The sequence below is a fragment of the Girardinichthys multiradiatus genome, chromosome 12 (assembly GCF_021462225.1).
Source record: "Girardinichthys multiradiatus isolate DD_20200921_A chromosome 12, DD_fGirMul_XY1, whole genome shotgun sequence".
In the NCBI taxonomy this organism is placed as follows: domain Eukaryota; kingdom Metazoa; phylum Chordata; class Actinopteri; order Cyprinodontiformes; family Goodeidae; genus Girardinichthys; species Girardinichthys multiradiatus.
The window spans coordinates 29680680-29701659 of record NC_061805.1 but is presented as its reverse complement, the minus strand read 5'-3'; the positions used below and the strand labels follow the sequence as shown (position 1 = coordinate 29701659).

The window sequence follows — 20980 nt, the reverse complement described above, 5'->3', positions numbered from 1 at the left end:
TGACTTTCCACTTTTAAAGTCCTGGCTTTGTGAAATCTTTTGTTTTTCAGCAAAATACTGAACATAGAGGAGCAAAAAGAGGCAACGGGATCAGAGGAACGAGGTGGTGCGGCGTTAAAGACGTGGAAACAGGAAGATATACTGACTCGGATATGGGAGCTCTGAGAGCAGAAAAGACTGCATGGATAGTAATTAATCACAGTCCTTAGAGGGACGGAAGTAATCTGTTAAAGCAATAAAGCCTGAATATAGACTCCATTGGAATTTACAGTACAGCCTTATAGAAGTTGCAATATTTACATCCATTGTTCTTGTTTGGTCTATTTATGTATTATGATTAGTAATGTTTTAAAGCACTTGATCCTGGGTTGGTAAAATTCATGTGTTAATATAACTAGGTATAAGCACTGATTTTGTGTTAAATGGGTGAATTTCAACCACCAAATCAGTTTCTACGCTGAACCAAAAGCAGTCTAAATGGTTCTATAATTACACAGCATTCCATAGTTTGGTTTTCCACAGCCAGGGAGTCAGCTCGGTGCCACATCTCTTCCCGTTAATGTTTAATCCTCCTTTTCTTGTATTCTGAATTTCTATGGAGGTTCACATTGTAGGGAAACAGCTACATTACACAGATCAACGTGTGTGTCTCGTTATCCTTGCAATAAGTTGACTTGATATTATTAGCTCAATTTGTTCATATTTTAAACAGCACATTATTTGTAAGCAGTCTTTACAGTCCTGATCAGCATTTTGGATCTCTGATCATTATTGCAACAGGGAATTATGCACATTGTTTAAACAAAAGTTCATTACGTGACCCTGCAAGTCTGGAAAACCCTACATATGACCACAGATTTGTGTGGCGCCTTGACCTACGTACATTTGTGACATAATGGACAATATTGAAACAGTGTGAAGATGAGACACAGTGAATTTGTCTTATTCAGATGCCCATGCACCATTTATGCATTTTGCTGCTTATTCATTTTTAGCTCAGTGCTTTTTTGTGTTATTATTGGGCAAATTAAAAGTAAACATAATAAGAAAGGTTGATGCGGAAAATACCTTTAAAGAAGAATGGATGGAGAAATTTATGTGCATTCTTCCGGCAGGCATTTCAAATCCTGTGTGCCTCATACACCCAAACACACTTATATGTCTGCATGAGAATGGCTCTAACTCCACTCCAATCAAGATTTAAGCTGCTGGCAGGGCAGTGGCATGCCTATTTTTCTCATTAGGAAAAGTTTAACAAAAGAATAATCCAAACTGAAAACATAGTCTTAAAAGCTCTATTTTAATTTTTCCCCTAAAATAGTTCCTCTCATTTATTATTTTCTGAAAATGCTGGCCTGTGTTACTTGAAATTTTAACTTTTATTAGGTTGGAACCCCTTTAAGCAAAAAAAGAGAAAATTATTTGCTTGCACTGTTTGCACTTGTTTTTTTTTTTTTCCTCGGCCTTCAATTCTTTAGGGTGGGACCTCTTCAATTTAAGAGAAAGAGTTATTACGCTCTGTTGCACTTTTAAAATGTATTTTATTCTGAGGCTCTTGTTTTAATTCAAAATAAACACCTTGAATTATTTGTCAGGGACTACTTTTATTTATGGTAAAATAGCTGGCTGTTTACTATAAAAGTGCACTTTGGTAAAACTTACAATGGGAACATCTGGGTAGGTAAAAAAAAAATTATAATTTAATCAATCCAGTGACAAAAAAATATAAACACTAGATTAAATTTCTTGACAACCAAGAAGATGATGAAGAAGAATTTTAGGAGATACAAGTTGTTTTAATTTTTTTCTGCTTTTGTGTACTAAAATAAACTTGGCAATTCTTATCCAGTCTTGTTGAAATAGATGGTCTTGGAGGGGCTGGAAATCCTTTTTCCTCAGTGACACAGCTGAATAACTTAAAATATTGCTATAAGCCATTAATATGAGCCCTGGACGTGAAGGTTCTTGCTCTCAGGTTGATACTTTGCATCTGTGCTTGTCGCTTTCATTATTTTGAAAGAAAGGATGTGGTTTTTAAGTTGACCTATTGATGGAGGCACTAAATAAAGACTTCACCAGGCTGGTAAAGAACAGTCAGTTGTAATAGAATAATCCAACAACATGCCACGCAAACAATGTGTTGTTTGTGTGGCATGTTTGTGTGTCCTCTTTAAAGTGAAAGGGAACGTTTGAAATGCTTGTGTACTTTCGTAATAGGAGTCAAAATAACATGATGTAGTGGATATGGTACTGTAAAACCACCTGAAAAAGGCAATGCAGCTACTAAGTGTTTCCAGCTTTATATCTATTTATCAAATCAAAAGTTATCATACTAGTGGCAGTTAAAAAAGGTAATTCCATATTATTCAGATGGAAGAAAATCATTCAAATTTTGACTTTTTGTGACCAGTTTCAGTATTTTTGAATCAAAAATCAACTGAAGAGCTTGGATAGCTGTTAAAAGACTAAAATTGTCATGGTAGGTGAGGTTATTCTTGGACCTAAGTGCGGGAAAGAGCGAGGGAGCAGCATGTCGAGCAGATGAATGAATTTAATCAATGAAAAAAGGAAAACTTACAGGGGTGGTAGGACATGAAAAACACAGGCAGGTCAAAGGACATGGATTGGTTAGTAGCACAGTTGTATCTATTGTAGATTTCAGGAAAAACTAGTGGAGGACAATGACAAAGAGGAGTACATGTACTGAGGGAGAGTGGAGAATGAACACAGAGAGTTAATCAGAGGGGAATCAGGATCAACTAGTGGGAGAAAGACTAAGGGTAATTGAGGGAGAGTGACTAATTAACATTGATGAGCAGGGAGTGCATCTAAGTCGAACTGAAAAACGTAAAGATTAAGACTGCTAAAAGAACATAAACAAGGAGGAACCAGATATATAAGGAAATACAAACTAAAACATTAAACATAGGAATCCAGGGAAGTAACAAAAACCTCAACACCAGAAAGAATCTAATAAACCTGAATGGACAGAAATACACCAAGAACATGGCAGTTCAGAAAAAGTAAACAGAACACAAACTCAAAACCCCAAACACAAGTTGGTTATGACAAAAATAAAATACAACTTTTGGTTTTAGATCAGTTTTATTTCAGAAATTCCTGCTTTAGTGTGACAGCCAATTCTTTCTTAATGTTGTTTAAATGTATCAGCTTTATTCCTTATTTTATTTGGCATCACTATCATCGTCATCATCGCCTTACCAAAACACAGCTGTTGTGGTGGTTCAGAAACATTTTTTTTTTGGAAAACAAACTGGCTCAGTGTTTAATGACATGTGGCTGAATTAGCGAGCCAATACTGGGAAATCACACAAAAACATGTACACACACCACACTAAGGAGGATGTGTTTCTGTCCTGGTCCTGGTCAACACAAGCATACAAGGGGGTTTCAGAAAAAAAGGAGCCAACACACTCATCGGGCTACACTGGAATGGCTTGGTATGTTTGGTAGTTAGTTAATGTGAATAAACACTGTTTCCAAATAGAATAGTTGTGTTTTTGGCAGGATTTTAAAAAATCATGTTATTTTCTCAATCTCTCATCCTTTGTATATTAGCTGTTATGGATGCCAAAAAAAGGGGAAAAGGGCAACTACACAATCCTACTCATTTGGTATCTCCATATATTTAGTTTAATTTAAAATTGGGTTTGCGTTTTCAGATATTAGAGTTTTGGAAAAATATTCATATGCCTATAATTGTTCTACATGTGATTGAGATATTGAGATTGAATGTGATAGATCCACATAAAGTAGTACATAATTTATTGTAAAATGCAAAAATGATATTGAAGTAAGTTTTTAATTTGTTAGCATATATGCAAAACATTATGTGTATAAATGAACTAACACTGCATATCACCCTGAACATACCTATCACATTGAAACATGATGGTGGCAGCTTTATGCTGTGGGAGTTCTTTTCTTCAGCAATTACAAGAAAGCTTGTTAGAGTTAATTGGAAAATGAAACAGCTCAATCAAGGATAAAAACCTGAAAACCTTTGACTGCAGTGGAGATTCACCTTCCATCAGGACAACAATCCAAAACATGCAGTATGAGCTAGTAAAGATCAAAGCATATTCACGTGTAAGAATGGCCCAGTCAAAGTCTATACCTAAATTCAATTGATAATGTTTTGCAAAACTAGAAAATCATTGTTAACAGATGCTCTCCATCCAAACTTACTAAATCTATGCTATTGTGCAAAGAAGAATTAGCAAAACATTCAGTTGGTTTTGTGCAAAGCGCATAGAGACATTCTTGAGAATAAGTAGATGTAGCAAATAATTCACTCATGGAATAAATATGCTACATGTGTTTAGGAACAAGAAAATAAGAAGGAATTTATATATATGCATGCTACACTTTTAAGATTTTTTTTTAAATAATGTATCTAATGATATCACTTGGCTAATCTTTATCAGATTTTGAAAACCTCTGCTGAATGATCTGACAGCTTGTTTTTAAGGTTTGTAAAACAGGTCAACAGAACCTTTTTAGACTAAACTATACTATCCACTTCAAATAAATAGTTTTGACCCTTACCAGCTGCATAGAATAACAGCATTGGTACCAAGTTGTTTTATAATGTCGTATTGTATGCACTGTGTGGCAAGTGTCCATCTATAAGTTATATATTTAGCATTTTTGCAGTGACATCATGTGTATAGGGTTACTTTTGTGAGTGGAGATGAATAAGCACATGACTTACATCATAGTGTCATAACAGGGTTATTTCACCACATCAAAGAGCATGTAAGAGCTTTTGAGCCACCCTGCACATTCTAAATTCTCTGTGTCCATCTCTGTTTTTCTTTGACGACAGCTCCCTTTCTCTTCCGTTCCCCCTCTCATGTATCTCCACTTTGGTTTCTTCCGCTTTTTCCATCAGTCCTTCCTTCCTGGGGGATAGGGGAGATTTAACTTTGAACAAAAAGAAAGAAGATGGAAAACTTTGCTGAAATTTTTTGAAACATATTCCCCGATCTCTGTTCTAAGAAATGTCATCCACACCCAAGGAACAGTTTCAAAAGAAGCATAAAGTAGATAACTAAAGCCAGACAATGCCCACGGCTCCCTCTAGCTCTTGCAAATCCGTGTATTGTTGCTGTGGTTATTTGTGTTGCTTCTTTCTCTTGAGCCCTCAAGGGTTTTGGTTTATCTCTGTTCAGTGCTGAGGTCTTGTCGGAAAATAAGAGCAGGGCTGCCGTTTTGGCCTCAGGTCAACTTGCAACACTTGAAAGTTTGTTTTTCGTGCGAAAATTAATTCTGAACTTTTAGTTGCTCACAAACTTTTCAGTTCTGAGTTGATGTGCTGCATCTGTTTTGTTTCTGAAATTGCATTGCACGTTTCAGTCTTTTGTAGTTCAGCTCTGGTCATTTGGAGCACTAAGGCAATGCCTCAGAATCTACACCTGCTCAACAGGACCCATTTACCTGCATCTTAAGTGTATCTTGCTACATTCCAATCTGAAGTTAGGTATTTGGCCCATACTTGGGGTACATAAAGAGCATTATTAAGTTTAGATGGTTGAGAGAACGTTATGTCACCATTAAATCCTCTGTTTTGTAACTTTCAGGGGAAAAAGGCAGTCCTCTTTCTTCCCTGAGTAGTTTCTTGCTCGATGTGTTGTACACCCTAGTTTAAGTCCTTAAAGCTTTTAGTTCCACTGCTCTGGATCTGCAAAGCTAAAGGGGGGAGGTGTGTCTAATGAATTATTTACAGAGCACAGAGTTAAAATAACAAAATGCTTCAGACTTTCAGACAGGCTGGTGCCATCAGAGGTTTGCAAACTATTCAGTCACCTGAGCATTGGTTAGGAAAATCGTTTTATTATTAAATAATTTTTACAAAGTCTCTTAACATGAAAATAAAAATAAAAATTACACTAGTTTGGAGGTTTGTACCGGTTAGCGTAGTGGTGTGGCGATGACCTCTGTGCACTTCCACTTTCTTATAACACCGCTGACAGTTAATTGTAGAATTTTTAGGACAATGGAAATTTCAGGTCTGAACTTAAGTGTCATCATATCACAGTACCACGCTGGAAATGACTGAGCTCCAGAGAACTACCCATTCTTTCACATATATTTGTAGAAACTGTCTGCATGCCTAGGTGCTTGATTTTATAGACATTTGGCCATGGAAGTGATTGGAACACCTGATTTAAATTACTTGCCAATATAGTGCACTTCAAAGAACTGACAGCACTTGATGCTCCACAAAATGCCTTTTATTTTCTCATGTTTAGACCACCGTAACACGTTTCCCAATATACTGACACAGATGCCGGGATATAAAACTGTTTGATAGCAGCTTTAATTTTATTGTAAAGCATTCCTATTTTATTTTACTTTTTGAGTAAAATGTGTTTTACTCATTACTTGCAAGCCAAGTTGAATCCAACAACCCAAAAATACAGCAAGACTCTTTCTTTAAAAGCTTTCTCCAGCTAAATCAAGCTGGAGGACTTTTGATAGTCATACAATCATGAGTACTATCTCACTGATGCAAAAACAGCACAGATTCAGTAAGGTATGGGTAAACATTGTTTGGGTGCGGCTTAAGGTACTGTAGGACTCTGGAAACAGATAGCTTAGGCCATATGGATTGTTGGGTAAAATATCTGTGAATTACGACTGCCCAAAGATCAGTTTCAATTAGATTGATATTTGAAGAGTTTGGAGGACAGACAAAAACTTTAATTTATTCTAGTTATATGTCACACAGTGGCTTACATTCCATGTTCCGCTGTTTGGGGTGGAAGGTGAGGGGCTGATCTTTGCGTCATAAATATTCATAGTCTGATTGGTATCGCAGGCATTTTAAGAATGAAGTCCAACAAAGAGTTTTGGGTTTTTTTAAGTTTTTTTGTAGCTTAAGGTTCTTCTTTTTTGCCCAGAGACAATACACAAGTCAAAGTACTTTAAACCGTAAAAATACAAGTTTAAAATAAATGTTGTTGTTTTGCAACCAGCTTGTCAGCAGAAATCAATAAAACGATTTATCTAACGTCTGATACAACAATTGGGTAAAACTCACACACACACTCCTACACAGGTCTCTTAGGTCCCTTTAAGTGGACATTTAATAATCAAGGACCTTTTCCTGTTGTCTGCTCTACTGAGTGGGTCACACACAAACACACACTCCGTTTGGCACAGTATTGATTCTGAGTGTTGTTTCTTTGCTGTTGGTTAAACAAGACAGTAATAATGGACCAACATTGTTTAGACTGCTTATTAAACTGTGACTGGCCAAATTGATTTATGTCGTCAGCTTTGGGAATACATTTGTGTCTGTGTGCACACGTGTGACTGGGACTTTGTGACTGGGTAGTTGCTAGTGTTATTGTTTGCTACTGCTCTGGATAAAGTGAAGATGGAGCTGTTGCCTTTAGGAATATTTTCCTACCTAAGCTTCTTCCACTAATGCGTTTGTTCAGTGTTAGTCTAAAAAGGATGCTGAGATAAAACTTCTGTTAAACAAAGAAGCCATTGCTGTATCAACAGTTATCCCCCAAATTCTACCTCCTCCACTCCCTCCACTCCTGTACGTGTCCGTTCCGTTCCAGCAACAAGAATGCAGCAACAATACCAAGTTTTGATATCCTTGGTATTGTTGTTACATACCAAGGATATCAAAACTTCTTGAGCTTAATTGGTGGTGTAGAATAACATGCTAGATATCCATTGGGATTGCTAGAATGCACACAAACTTACTGTATTGACAATGATGTATTGCAAGCTTTAATTTTTGTTTTTTGTAACGTGTTCAGTCCCGCAGAGTACCACTCTTCAGAATTGTTGTTAGATTGCCAAGAAGAAGCCCAACAGATTTACTTTCACAAGTGGAGCATTACAGCCAATGCTATAATGCCCTGCTTGATATACACTGCTCAAAAAAATAAAAGGAACTCTTAAACAACACAAAATAACTCCAAGTAAGTGAAACTTCTGTGAAATCAAACTGTCCACTTAGGAAGCAACAGTGATTGACAATTAATTTCACATGTTGTTGTGCAAATGGAATAGACAACAGGGGGAACTCTTTGGCGATTAGCAAGACACACTCAATAAAGGAGTGGTCCTGCAGGTGGGTCCACAGACCACTTCTCATTACCTATGCTTTCTGTCTGATGTTTTGGTCACTTTTGAATGTTGGTGGTGCTTTCACACTCGTGGTAGCATGAGACGGACTCTACAACCCACACACGTGGCTCAGGTAGTGCAGCTCATCCAGGATGGCACAACAATGCAAGCTGTGGCAAGAAGGTTTGCTGTGTCTGTCAGTGTAGTGTCCGGAGCCTGTAGGCACTACCAGGAGACAGGCCAGTACACCAGGAGATGTGGAGGAGGTTGTAGGAGGGCAACAACCCAGCAGCAGGACCGCTACCTCCGCCTTTGTGCAAGGAGGAACAGGAGGAGCACTGCCAGAGCCCTGCAAAATGACCTCCAGCAGGCCACAAATGTGCATGTGTCTGCACAAACGGTTAGAAACTGACTCCATGAGGATGGTATGAGGGCCCGACGTCCACAAATGGAGGTTGTGCTCACAGCCCAAATCCAGGCCTCCATTGGTTAATAAATTTGATTTCCATTGATGATTTTTGTGTGATTTTATTGTCAGCACATTCAACTTTGTACAGAACAAAGTATTCAATCAGAATATTCAGATCTAGGATGTGTTATTTGAGTGTTCCCTTTATTTTTTTGAGCAGTGTATATATACAAACATTTTCATTAGAGATTGATTTGGAATTATTTCAAATGCAATATACACAGAGACAATACACAATGGTTAAACACAACGTAACTAAGGTACATGGAAATGTTAAAAGTTTCCATTACTGGAAATGTTATAAGGTTTAATAGAGACAGATTCAATTTCTGTTTTCTGTTTTCTTTGGTTTTACACTCATGACTAAAATGAGCCTTAGTTTTGTTTATTTGCAGTTCACTCGTATCATATTTGGCACATATTCTGGGTTTTTATTTTATATACTTTATTATCAAGGGCTTCATTTTAATCTATCAAAATCCAACAGAGGCAGGAGTCGGCATTAAGCCTAAAGGATATTTCGTACAATACAATATACAATACAATAATTTTGTTTAGCTACTAAAACCAAATAAACCTCAATATAATTTCTTTAGATTTTTTGGTAAAATTTCTAATTTAGAATAAGCGATTAATCAAAAAATTAGTTTAGAGATTAATCAAAAGTAACATACTTTACTACATGCCTGCTGCCTTATTAAAGGGGCTTTTCTGACTGAAAGTGCAATTGGCAGACCTGCAATCTGAAACCTATTTAGTTATATGTAAAGTTTAGTGATATAACAGTTTACTTAATTTGAGCTAAGCACAAGACAAAGCGTAGCACAAAGTGAGTCAAGGTCCATCTACAAAACTGTACTCACCTAAGCAGAAGGATGCTAGGTGCATGCAGTGTTCCTTCCCTTTTTGTTTCTCTTGCTTTCTATCTAGCAGGGTTTGTTCTACTATGTGTTTTAGCATGAAAAAAAAAGCTCCCAGTTGATGTTAATGTAGCTTGGTATATCATTATCTGCTCAACCCCATTTATTTTTCATTTTATTTTAAGAATCTCTGCCATGAAATCTGTCGATCACTAATAACCACATGCAAAGTGCATGTTGCTTGGGTCTGAAAGCCACAATAGACATTGCAATTTTAGCTTGCCACGAACACCTTTTATCTGTTTGCATATCAATTTGCCATTTTATGTTTTTTTGAAAGGCATCATGTCATGATTTTTACAGCCGACTTAACCCACATGCAGAGACACTCAGAAAACCTGTAAAATAAAGAAGTTTATTGCAAACTTGGGCAAGCTCAACAGAAGCGGCGAATCTAATCTCTCATCACTAAAATAAAACACAAAGAGAAATGATTAGTGGCTGAACCTCAGAATATGACCCAACTGAAACATTCTCTTACTGGAGAATCCGGGGAAACCGCCAGGGAGAGGATAAGTGTCAGGCAAGAAGCCCCGCTTGCCAGGTTCAGTCCAATTCCAGGAAGTAGCCAGTACCACAACAGAGGACTGGGACAGGTCAGGCAGAAATCGCACCTGGAACAGGTAACAGGGGAAGTTAGAATTCACTCAGAAAAAAAAACTTCAAAAATCCTTCACAGCAATTCTTGCAAAGTTTTTCAGAGCTGGCCAGAAGATTACCACGGAGGCAAAACACTCAGGCGACGAAGTGTTGGCAACCATCCTCTTTATGCTTCCCAGCTGATGAATAGATGCGCAACACCTGTCTCCTCAGGACTCTCCTACTGGCGGCACCTAGTGTTGGAAAGGTGTTAGCAGCAGGCAGCAGATGACTCCAGATCCTGACACCACCTCTCCCTCAACGGCCGCCTCCTGGCAGCCCAGAAGACGCGGTTTGGGAGGCCCGGAAATCCCGTATCAGGGAGGGATCGCCGATGAAGGAACCCGGAACCCAGGAGCGGTCCTCCGGACCATACCCCTCCCAGTCGACGAGGTACTGATATCCACGTCCCCGTCGCCGAGAGGCCACAATGCGGCGAACAGAGTAGACAGGGTGGCCCTGAAAGTCCCGGGCAGGCAGGCTGGTCTGGACAGGCTTCAATTGAGGAACGTGAAAAACAGGTTGAACATGGAGCCTGGGAGGCAGATGGAGGCGAACAGGCGGTCTGCGTAGCGCTTGTTTTGGTCTGCTGTCCGGTGAAGCGCCCGGCTGGCGGTGTTCCATACCTGCTTACATCTCTGGATGTGGTGTCGTACAGTAGGAACAGTGATGTCCTTCTCCTCCGTCGGGAACAACGGGGGCTGGTATCCCAAGCAGGTTTCGAAAGGGGAATAGCCAGTGGCTGAAGAGACGTGGGAGTTGTGAGCGTATTCGATCCACCCCAAGTGGTCACTCCATTCAGTGGGACAGGTGGACGTTACACACCGCAGGGCCGCCTCCAGCTCCTGGTTGAGGCGCTCCACCTGGCCATTAGACTGGGGGTGATGACCAGAAGTTAGCGCCACCTTTGCCCCCAAGGCGTCACAGAAATGTCTCCAGACACGGGAAGTAAACTGAGGACCCCTGTCGGACAAATGGCCACTGGGGATGCCATGCAGGTGGAAAACATTTTTGACCATCAATCTAGCTGTTTGGAGGGCTGACGGCAGCTTTCTGAGAGGAACCAGGTGGCAAGCCTTGGAGAACCGGTCGATAATGGTCATAATTACGGTCATCCCTTGAGAACTCGGTAGGCCCGTGACGAAGTCCACGGCCACATGGGACCAGGGTCGGCCGGGGATTCTGAGAGGCTGGAGCAAACCTGCGGAAGGTCGATTTGAGGACTTGCTTCTAGCGCATGTGGCGCAGGCATTCACATACTCCCTAACGTCTCTGTGAAGGGACGGCCACCAATAACGTCTGGAAATTGCAGCGATGGTCCTACCGACACCAGGGTGAGCGGAGAACTTGGCCGAATGGAACCAGCCGATCAATCTGGATCGCACTGAAGCTGAAATGTAGGTCCTTCCAGGGGGTCCAGTTCCTGGCCCAGGATCATCGGGAAGGGCTCGCCGCACCAGGTCCTCTATCTCCCAGGCTAACGAGCCCACTGTACAGCTTGGCGGCAGGATCGACTCGGCCTTTTTTTATGAATCTTCAGGTCCGAATTGGCGGGACAGAGCGTCAGGTTTGAGGTTCTTGGATCCTGGCCTAAAAGAAATAGACAGATTAAATCGGGAAAAGAAAAGTGACCAACGTGATTGACGTGCATTAAGACGCTTAGCTGACTGGATGTACGACAAACTTTTATGGTTTGTCCAGACCAACACGGGGTGTTCGGCGCCCTCCAGCGAATGCCTCCTCTCCTCTAGGGCCAAATTAATGGCCAGCAGCTCCCTGTCTCCAACCTGATAGTTCTGTTCAGCAGGGGTCAGCCGACGTGAGAAAAAGACGCAGGGGTGAAGCCTTCCATCCAGGTTTGAAAGCTGGGAGAGAACCGCTCCCACCCCGGTATCCGAGGCGTCTACTTCCAGTGTAAACTGCCTTGTAGAGTCAGGATGGATCAGAACCGGCGCCTGGGAGAACAGCCTTTTCAGCCGGGTGAAGGCGGTCTCGATCCCCAGCTGAAGGTCGTCTTGGTGGAAGTTAGCGCAGTTAATGGGGACACCACCTGGCTGTAATTTCTAATAAACCTTCGGTAGAAGTTGGCGAACCCCAAGAACTGCTGCAACTTCCTCCGGGAGTCAGGTACTGGCCAGTCCATCACTGCACGAACCTTCCCTGGATCAGCACGAACCTGTCCCCCCTCCAACACGAACCCCAGGAAGCTGACGGTCGACAGATGGAAGTCGCACTTCTCCACTTTAACATACAGTCTGTTCTCGAGGAGGCGCTGTAGGACCTGTCTAACATGGCGGCGGTGTTCCTCGAGACTTCTGGAAAAAATCTAAATGTCGTCCAGGTATACAAATACAAAAATATTAAAACAATCTCTCAACACGTCGTTGACGAGTGCCAGAAAAACTGCTGGGGCATTACTTACGCCGAAAGGCATAACTAGATATTCAAAATGTCCCAGGGGAGTCTTGAATGCCGTCTTCCACTCATCTCCCTGGCGGATTCTGACTAAGTGGTAGGCATTTCTGAGGTCCAGCTTTGAGAAAACAACAGCGCCATGTATAGGCTCAAACACAGAAGCTAATAAAGGAAGAGGATATTTATTCTTTACTGTAATTGCGTTCAAACCCCTGTAATCTATACAGTGGTGTAAACCTCCATCCTTTTTCCCCACAAAAAAGAAACGTGCCCCTAAAGGAAATGAAGAAGGACGGATAATTCCAGCAGCTAAAGACTCCGCAATATATTTCTCCATTACCCTTCTCTCTGGCCTAGAGATGCTATAGAGCCGACTGGAGGGCAAAGGAGCACCTGGGAGGAGGTTAATGGCACAGTCGTACGGTCAATGAGGCGGCAGAGATAGAGCCTGAGATTTGCTAAAAACCATTTTGAGGTCGTGATACTCGGAGGGGACCCTGGTTAAATCTGGGAGTTCCTCCTCTTCACCTTCCTCACCAGGGGTTGTAGGGCAGACGGCTGACTGCAAACATGAACTGAGACAACCCTCAGACCAAGCCTCCACCCGCAAATCCACCCAATTAATATGGGGGTTATGACGCTGGAGCCAGGGGAAACCGAGAACTAACGTACTCTGAGCAATGGGAAAAACATAAAAAGACACCTGTTCTCGGTGATTACTGGACAAAATAAGCTCAAGTGGCTGTGTCTGATGGGTGATCTCATGTAGTGATAACCCATCTAAGGCTAAAACCCGACGGGGCTGGGCCAACTTCTCTGTGGCAATTTGTTTCTTAAAAACAAAATCATAGTCAATCAAGTTCAAATCACAGCCAGAGTCAACTAGGGCAGGCAAAACCTCAGCGTGATGGTTTAAAAATAAGGTAGCCGGTAACGTGAATCGAGGGGTTTTACTACTGGAGGATTGGTCCGTCGGTTGCCCCATCACAGCCGACGGACCCGCCCTTTTGGCCGGACAGGAGAAGCGAAAATGAAATGGCCGGAGGCACCACAATAAAAACATTGGTTTGACTCCCGGCGTCGTCGTTGCTCTCCAGGTGAGAGACTGGCTCTCCCTACCTGCATGGGCTCGGTCTCGGGGTGGCTGACTTGAGGCTCTAACGACACTGGTGACGGGGACGAGGAAAATGGGGAACACCACCCCACTGTCCTCTCGGAGCGATCCCTCCTCCTCTCCCGTAGGCAAGAATCAATGCGGACAGCCAAATCAATGTACTTATCTAACCCCTCTGGTTCATCTAAGAGGACTAACTCGTCCTTAATGGCCTCGTCCAGAGACTGGAAAAACGCCGCCTTTAACACGCTTGCATTCCAGCCTGAGGACGCAGCCAATGTACGGAAATCAATAGAAAAATCAGCTAATGGACGATTCCGCTGTTTTAGCACCCACAACCTGCGGGCAGTACAGGACTGATCTGAAGCTACATCAAAAGTCTGTTTAAACTCCCTAATGAAAGTCTCATAAGGCCCCCCTGAAACTAGTGCAGTTGGAAAAACTGTGCCTCCGCCCACCGGAGCGCTCTCCCGGTTAACAAGCCCAAGATATATGAGATCTTACCCTCATCGTGAGAAAACGCTTGAGGTGACCGGTTAAACACCAATTTACACTGGAGTAAAAATCCGCCCACATCTCCGGAGAACTTCTCAGGGTGAGGAGAAGTAACATCTCGGAAAGGTGGCTGATGTTGGGCCTACAGGGGCTCCGCAGCGCCCCCAATGGTTGCGGCGGACTCGAGACTATAAGCACCTCGAAACAACAATGCCAAATGCTCTAGCTGCTGGTTTGTTTTCAGCTGCCGGTCTAGGAGCGTTTGGAGAGTGGAACCGTGCGCATGAATCTGCTGACTATGTTTAGCTAAAGTTCTCTGAAGGGTCTCCACTGGGTTAGGCTGGCCTGAGTGTTCTGTCATGATTTTTACAGCCGACTTAACCCACATGCAGAGACACTCAGAGAACTTGTAAAATAAAGAAGTTTATTGCAAACTTGGGCAAGCTCAACAGAAGCGGCGAATCTAATCTCTCGTCACTAACAGAAAACACAAAGAGAAATTATTAGTGGCTGAACCTCAGAATATGACCTGTGAACAACAGATGGTGTAATCCAGGACATGTTACTGTGAAGTGTCGTCTCTGCAGTCCAGATATTGAACTGTTGGCAGTAAGTTTTCTTCCATATTATTTACCAGAGTTCACCAGTGTTATTTTGGCAACAGTTTACGTTCCACCTTCCGCTGTTGCCGACACTGCATGTGATGCCATCAGCTCAGTTGTTGCTAAGCTACAGACACAAAACCCCAATGCTTTTGTGGCAATTTCTGGTGATTTTAACCATGCTTCACTCTCTGCTACAGTTCCAATGTTTCAACAGTTTGTCAGCTGCTCTACCAGAGAAAACAAAACATTGGATTTGTTTTATGCAAATGTCAAGGACTCATACATCTCTACAGCAAGACCTCCTCTAGGCAAATCAGATCACAATCTTGTTTTTCTCTGCTCGAAAATTAAGCCCCTTGTTCAGAGGCAACCTGTAATAAAGAGGACTGTGAGAAAATGGTCACAGGAAGCTGAAGAAGCTCTGCAAGGTTGCTTTGAGGCTACAGACTGGGACGCACTGTGCCAGCCACATGGAGAGGACATCAATGCCATGACTGAGTGTGTAACCGACTATATAAACTTCTGTGTGGATAACATCATCCCCACCAGAACCGTGAGATGCTTCCCCAATAACAAACCTTGAATCACCAGTGACCTGAAGGACCTCCTTAACAAGAAAAAAAGAGCCTTCAGAGAGGGAGACAGAGCATTATTGAGGAGTATACAGAAGCAACTTAAAGTCAAGATAAGAGACAGCAAGGAGGTGTACAAGAAGAAGATGGAGAGCAAGCTCCAGCAAAACAATATCAGAGATGTGTGGACAGGGATGAAGAAGATCACAGGCTTCAAGCAGAAGGATGATCAGACCGATGAAGGTCTGGACAGAGCCAATGAACTGAACACATTCTTCAATAGGTTCAGTTCAGAAACAAGCTTCGCATCCTCCTCTGCTGCTCACAGGCAAACAGACATCCCATCCTCCTTTGACCCACAGCTGTCCAGTAACACCTCACATTTTTTATCTTCCACCTCAGCCCTAGACCCTTCTGCTTCTACATGTTTGCCTTCAACCATATCAGAAGATGATGATACTTCCTTTGCTTCCCCCTTCCACCTGTGTGTCTCAAGAAGTCAGGTGAAGAGACAACTGGAGAGACTGAATAGGAATATGGCTGCAGGTCCAGATCATGTCAGCCCTAGAGTCCTGAAGGCTTGTGCAGAGCAGCTCTGTGGGATTCTGCAGCACCTCTTTAACCTTAGCTTGGCCCAAAAGAAGGTTCCGGGGTTGTGGAAGACCTCCTGTCTTGTTCCGGTACCAAAGAAAACTCACCCATCAGTCCTCAATGACTATAGACCTGTTGCCCTGACATCTCACATCATGAAGGTCCTAGAGAGACTCCTGTTGGCCCACCTGAGTAAGCAAACATTAAACCATCAGGACCCCCTTCAGTTTGCTTATCGCTGTGGAGTTGGAGTTGAAGATGCCATCATACATCTGCTTCAACAAACCCACTGTCATCTGGACAAAGCCAGCAGCACTGTGAGGATCATGTTCTTTGATTTCTCCAGTGCGTTTAACACAATCCAACCTGATTTGCTTTGTCAGAAACTCCAGAAGACTCAGGTGGAGGCCTCAACAATCTCCTGGATCAAAGACTACCTGACAAACAGACCACAGTTTGTGAGACTGAAGGGTTGTGACTCTAACCAGGTAGTCAGCAGCACAGGAGCACCACAGGGGACTGTACTCTCACCATTCCTTTTCACTCTGTACACCTCAGACTTCCAGTACAAGACAGACTCCTGTCATCTGCAGAAATACTCCGATGATTCTGCAGTCGTTGGGTGGATCAGAGATGGACAAGAAGCTGAGTACAGGAAGGTGGTGGACCGCTTTGTGGCATGGTTTGGAAACAATCATCTCATTTTGAACGTGACTAAAACAAAGGAGATGATTGTAGATTTTAAGAGAAACAGGAATAAGTCATAAACTATTTCCATCATGGGAGAAGAGGTGGAGGTGGTGGAGGAGTATAAATACCTCGGTGTTCACCTGGACAACAGACTAGAGTGGAGATGCAACTGTGAAGCCATCTACAAGAAGGGACAGAGCAGACTGTACTTCTTGAGGAAGCTTAGGTCCTTTGGTGTTTGCAGCAAGATGCTGCATATCTTCTATAAGTCTGTTGTGGAGAGTGTGATCTCTTCTGCCATCATCTGCTTGAGAAGCAGCATCAGAGCCAGGGACTTAAAAAAGCTCAACAAGCTGATAAAAAAGGCTGGCTCTGTTCTGGGGACTCCTCTGGAACCTCTGGAGATCATTGTGGAAAGACAGATTCTTCATAAAATGAAGAATATTATGGAGAACCCTGAGCATCCTCTTCATGAGACTGTCCTACAACAACAGAGTGTCTTCAGTCAGAGGCTTCTTCAGATCTGCTGTAAGACGGAGCGCTACAGGAGATCCTTCCTGCCCACAGCCATCATCATCTACAACGGCTCTTTGAAGAAACCTTCATAATATGAGCTGCAACAACATTTAATTTCCCTTTGGGATTAATAAAATATTTTTTTATTGAATTGAATTCACACAGAAAAAAAAACTTCAAAAATCCTTCACAGCAATTCTTGCAAAGTTTTTCAGAGCTGGCCAGAAGATTACCACGGAGGCAAAACACTCAGGCGACGAAGTGTTGGCAACCATCCACATTATGCTTCCCAGCTGATGAATAGATGTGCAACACCTGTTGCCTCAGGACTCTCCGACTGGTGGCACCTAGTGTTGGAAAGGTGTTAGCAGCAGGCAGCAGATGACTCCAGATCTTGACACATCACCCAGTGCACAAGAATGCACTGGGTGAGTGCAGAAAAGTTGAAGTCTGTATAAGTAAACCTAAAAGAAGCACATACTTGGGTCTTGTGATTACTGTTTGAAGTTCTATCCTTATGGCTTCAAAATAATTTACTGAGGTCTTTGCATTTTCATTCATCACAAGTTGCTTTGATACAACACAAAGTTGCACTATCGAAAAATTTCCAGGCCTAAAGCCCTACAAGCATGTATGAATAATTCATTTTAGCTCAATATTATAATTGGTTATTTGTTTCCATGCCAAGGCCCTATGAAAGAAGAATTAAAGAACACTTTGATACACATTAACGAATAATCGAGATGTTTTGATTTGACACTGAGTGCATCCAGTATTTGTTATGAGGAGAAACTCTAAAGCACTTCAAATGTTTCACCGCTCTCCACATCTTAGCTTCAACCACAGAGTTGGTCTCTGAGAGACCCAGAGGGAGATGCCCTGTCGGCATTTTCTGCTCTTTCATTAAAGCTCTTCCGTTATTCACATGTAAGCCTGCAAACATGCCCAAACACATCTAAGTCAAATGTATGCAGTAGTTTAAGTAGCATGCCTAAACACCCTTGTATATGCAGTTTTGAGCAAATGTGCACAAGTCAGTGGTTGCCTTTTAAATGTAAATAAGTTGCTTATAGTTTTTTGTGTTAGTGTGTGTTTGTGTATATTCTGCAGTTTCTCAGGCTCTCTAATTGGGACATGGGTTCTGTCTGTGCTTCACACCAACCATTTTGATGTACGTCCCACATGAGCATCTCTGTAAATCTTGATAATGGTATTAGGCTTGTTGAGCCATTCGGGCACTTTAGCCTACAGAGCAAAGATGCAGATGCAAACACATCCCCCTGTACATGTGCATGCATTTACACACACACACACACACACACACACACACACACACACACACACACACACAGTCGGAGGGTGGTGCAGATAGGTGCAGATAATGCTTTGCAGGAAAGGCTCACATGTACATAAACGAGTAGCCCAAAGTCTGCTAATTACTGTTGCACAGCCAGTCATTTGGGGGCAGTTACAGCTCTCTATCTGCAATCTATTTCAGTTAGCAAAGAGCAAAATATGTTACTCATCAAGCTCAACACAAAACAACAACAAGCCAAAATTAGGGGGCTGTAATTTTAACTAGAAAATTTCGGAAGAAATTTAGACGGGGCTTGCCTCTTGGTGCGTGCTATTTTTTTATTGTCTATGCTATTATCAGCTTAAAATATTACTAGTGACTCTGGAAGACTGAGGCTTTTATTTTGAAATTTTCAGTAAGTCTTATTTTAAAAGGCCAACACTGGGTGAGCTCCAATATTAGTGTGAAGCCCAGTTCTGAAATGATCTATTGTTCAAAATGCAAAGGCTTTTATTTTGTAGAGCATGTTTTGTCTTATTTTGAAAGTCCAGCATGGTTGTACTTTCAGGTCTGGGTTAGTTAGGGGCCTGCATGCATTGCATTGCAGGCCCCAATAATAGCACATTGCATTCATACATATTGGGGAAATAAGTTGGCACTTCAGCTCCAGTAGCTTTAGAAAATCCACAGCAAGCTGATGTGACTTTTGCCTTGCAACTTCACAGAAAAAGTTGCAGAAAAATAATTCAGCTTGTTAAGATGTGCATTTAGTGATGAAGGGAAAAAGCTACTTGGTTTGATTTGTTTGAGTTGTTGTAACTGCAGAGTGAAAGCTCTGAGGTCATTCTACCACCACAGCTGGTTTCAGAAACATTAAGGTTAAAGGGACAAATCATTCTATTTGAAGAATGTCTTAAAACTCAGCTCTGTATTTTTGAAGTGTTCCACAATAACATAATCCACAGAGTGTGCTGTCTGTGTCCCACAAAAGAAGAGAAAAACGTTTTTGAATGTGTGAATGTAAATGTGCACAGATCAGAGGAAAACCTGAGATGTCGTCTTGAAACAAAAATAAAGATATCACTCCCTTGGCTGATTTTGTTTCTTGTTTATCACTTTGATGGCATTACAAATAATTACAGTGCAATTCTTTAGTGCCAGTTAGTATGTTAGGCAGAAATTTGGAAAACTGGGTTTGCAAGCTTAATATATGGCTTTGCACCACTAAATTCAACCAAGGGAAATACTACCCCTAACAATTTTCTTTTAGTTAAAAAGTGGCTGGGGGTCAAGGCGCCTTGGGTGGACAAGACTTATCCCGATATGCTGAAACTATGGACCTTGTGAGGCTATCATAGTGGACAGCCTCTCAATGTTGCATGGGGGAGTAGCAGACCCTGATGAATCTTCAAGAAATGAGACCGAAGAGTTTATTCCAACTAACAAGGGATTACACTTCTCCGCCTCCTTGGAAAAGCTTACTCTAGGGTGTTTGAAAAGAGACTCGAACAAGAGAACTGTAGCTTTAAGTTCTGGTCATGGATCAGTGGACCACACCTTTACCATCACAAAACTGCTGAGGGGGTCATGATAGATTTGTTCTGAATCAGAATCAGCTTTATTGCCAAGTTCGTACATACATACAAGGAATTTGACTCCAGCACATTTTTGCATTAAAGAATATACATATATACAATATACAAATGTACACATATATAAATAAAAAGGTGCATTTGCAACATCTGTATACTGTTGTTTGGTACTCTATTAAATGTTCAACAAAGAAACAGCCTGGGGGAAGAAACTGTCTCTGTGGCGGCTGGTTTTAGTGAGCAGTGCTCTGTAGCGGCGGCCTGAAGGTAAAAGTCTAAACAGTTTATGTGCAGGGTGTGTTGGGTCTGCAGAGATTTTAGCAGCTCTTTTTCTGACCCTAGACCTGTATAAGTCCTGGATGGAGGGAAGGTCAGCCCTGATTATTCTCTCTGCAGTCCTGATTATTCGTTGCAGTCTGGACCTGTCCTGTTTTGTGGATGAGCCAAACCACACTGAGATGGATGAAGGCAGGACAGACTGAATGATGGCAGTGTAGAAGATGACCAGCAGCTCCTGTGGAAGGTTGAACTTCTTGAGTTGCCTCAGGAAGTACAGTCTCTGATGGGCCTCCTTTTGAACAGTGTCTATGTGTGAAGACCATCTCAGGTCCTCAGAGATGGTGGTTCCTAAGAACCTGAAGAGGTCCACAGCCGACACGGTGTTGTAGAGGATGGTGAGGGGGGTGTAGGGGGGTGGTGTTCTCCGAACGTCCACCACCATTTCCACAGTCTTGAGTGTGTTGAGTTCAAGGTATTTCTGACTACACCAGTGTATCAGCCAATCCACCTGCTGTCTGTATGCAGACTCATCACCGTCTTGGATCAGTCCAATGTCAGTGGTGGCATCTGCAAACTTCAGGAGTTTCACGGACGGATGCAGTCATTTGTATAGAGGGAGAAGAAGAGTGGGTATAGAACACACCACTGGGGGGCACCAGTACTTATTGATC

The 20980-nt window shown here is 42.2% G+C and overlaps 1 protein-coding gene across 3 annotated transcripts in view; it reads left to right on the top strand.

Annotated features, from left to right (window-relative positions):
- Positions 1 to 20980, top strand: part of LOC124877689 (netrin receptor UNC5C-like) — a 348599-nt gene that overhangs the window by 10084 nt on the left and 317535 nt on the right. The gene's annotated exons all lie outside the window — the stretch shown is intronic.